The sequence below is a fragment of the Lactuca sativa genome, chromosome 4, assembly GCF_002870075.4.
Source record: "Lactuca sativa cultivar Salinas chromosome 4, Lsat_Salinas_v11, whole genome shotgun sequence".
Lineage (NCBI taxonomy): Eukaryota > Viridiplantae > Streptophyta > Magnoliopsida > Asterales > Asteraceae > Lactuca > Lactuca sativa.
Window position 1 is genome coordinate 373,876,361 of NC_056626.2, and position 2,680 is coordinate 373,879,040.

General features: G+C 39.4%; 1 non-coding gene across 1 annotated transcript; it reads right to left on the bottom strand.

Annotated features, from left to right (window-relative positions):
- Window positions 1-2,366: 2,366 nt before the first annotated feature.
- On the bottom strand, window positions 2,367-2,448 carry TRNAS-UGA (transfer RNA serine (anticodon UGA)). The gene has a single exon. It is a non-coding gene; the product is annotated as a tRNA-Ser (tRNA).
- Between the last annotated feature and the right edge of the window lie 232 nt (window positions 2,449-2,680).

Consider the following 2,680-nt stretch of genomic DNA (forward strand, 5'->3'; position numbering starts at 1 on the left):
CCGCACTCACTCTTTCCCTAACTTGGGCCTCGCCCCTGATCTGCTGCTAATGAGATGTGGAACACCATCCACACTCTGCTATTGGTGAGGTACGGGACCTCGCCCACACTCACCACCCTACTAGGCACATACAAGTATCACACAGACAATAAGTATAAACTATCACATAAACCATTCCTTGGGCACCCGCCCGCTAACATTGGACCTCGTCCTGAACAACATACTAGCATACGATGCCTAGGGCTAACCCCCGGGTCTTCTACTCATATCTACATGGCCCGACATTGTGGCCGTAGACCCATTCACACAAAGGGAAACTCACCTGATACTGCTGAACTGCTGCTGTTAATCCCTTTGACCGCTACCTGACCACTGACTCCGAACTGTTGCTCCACTAGCTCCCCAAGCTACCAATATCAACATAACACTTAGTCTAACTGACCTTCAAAGGTCAACTAAGTCAACTCTTGCCAAAGTCAAAGTCCTGGTCAAAGTCAACCTCCCAAGTCAACCCTACTCGCCGAGTCACCCTATTGACTCGCGGAGTTCATATGTTCAGAGTCCTTTTATTCGCGACTCGACTCGCCGAGTCAGTCCATGACTTGTCGAGTCTATCGATTACCGAGTCCTGACCTATCCAACTCACCGAGTCTCCATTCGACTCACTGATTCGAGTCTCAACTCGAAGGGTTTGGGATTTCGCGACCCGACTCGCCGAGTCCAAGACAATCTTCATCCAACTCGCCGAGTTGTTCTTCCAACTCGCCGAGTTCATGCCCAACTTCATCCGACTCGACGAGCTGTTCATCCCACTCGTCGAGTTCCTCCTCATCTTCAAGCTACTCGCCGAGTCCACTCAAAGGACTCGCCTAGTCCATCCGGTCCTTCATACATGCAGAGGACTTTTGAGTCATGCAGGGACTCAAATCTGTAGATCTACCCTTCCCAAGTCTATTCCTCACGTAAAGTTGCAAACTTTACGTGTAGAGAAGGAGATCTAAGCAAAATACACCATAAACTAGGGTTTAAGGCAAGGAGGCTCCATAATCAACTCAAGGGCTGCTACTTAATGCTTCTCAAGACCATAATATGCTTAGATATGAAGTAGCAACTTCAGATCTGGCTTCTAACTCAAAATAATAACATTATGGCTAAAAAGCCCCAACAACCACACATAGATCTAGGTGCAAAAAGGGTCCAGGAACTAGTTTATTACCTCCAAATGCTCAGAATGAACTCACAATCCTAGATCTATAGTCCCTTCTTGCTCCTCCAAGTTCCTTCTTCCTTCTCCAAGCTTTAATGCACCTTCCAAGGCAACAAATGGCTCAATCAAAGGATATGACGGCTAGGGTTTGGTATCCAGGGCTAAAGAGGCAGTAAGGAACCCTAGGAAGAAGATTAAGACGTTTATATAGGCTCCAAGTCCCGAATTTAGGGTTTTCCACGCACAGACCAGACTCGCCGAGTCACCTTGGCCGACTCGCCGAGTCGGTCACTTACTCCTCGACCCGGATCCCGCTCAGACTCGCCGAGTTCCTCCTTGGACTCTCCGAGTCGCCCCTTAAAATTAAGGTTTTCTTTCCTTTCTTGGCCTTCAAAACTTTGGGTGTTACAATTATACTTAATTTTATTCATGTGTAAGTCGCGGGTAGAAATCATTCAAACGATTGAGATTATATAGTTATAATAGATGTGTATATTATCATATAATTCAAAATAATCTATATATTATATCAATTTAGTATATGAATTATTATATCAAATTTAATAACAGCGTTATTGTTACCTTTAAAATCAAAAAGTAATGTTTGATGTTTTAAATAATTATAATGATAGAAATTAAAACATTACGCAAATAAAATTAAAAAAATTAATTAATAATAACAACTATAAACAACATTAAACCATATATTATATTCAATTTTATCCATGTTTAACTCACGGGTAGAAGTCATTCAAACGATTGAGATTATGAAGTTATAATAGATGTATATATTATCATATAATTCAAAATAATCAATATATTGTATGAATTTAGTATAAAAATTATTATATCAAATTTAACAACAATGTAATTGTTATATTTAAAAAGAAACATATATTTGTAAAGACTTAAACTATATATGTGTTTCTGCGCAACGCGCGGGCATTCGCCTAGTTTATAAATATTTAAAACACATTAATCATGACTATAAAGATATTCTAACATCCTCTCAAACAAACACCTTAATCATGAAGGAAAACTGAAAAATAAGTTAGGTAATGGGACAACTGCAAAATTTGAAAGTTGAAGGGGGTAAGTTGGTATTTCTGGAAGTATCAGAGATTAAGTAATTAGTGCTTAAATTTACAACAACAAAAAACGTCGACAGCAGGGTTCGAACCTGCGCGGGCGAAGCCCAATAGATTTCAAGTCTATCTCCTTAACCACTCGGACATATCGACTGATTTGATATTAATGCTTTTAGTAATAATATATTTAACTTATCTCACGATGATATGTAAAATTTTGTATGCTCTCGGGCTGCAAATATATAATAGAAATTGGAACAGGAAAAAGAATTCGAGAGCCAAGGAGAGAAAAAAACAAATTGGAACCACAATAGGATAAAATATACGTATATTGAGATACTCTCAAATTAGCTTATTTTAAATATTATTAAAAGAGAAACCTTAT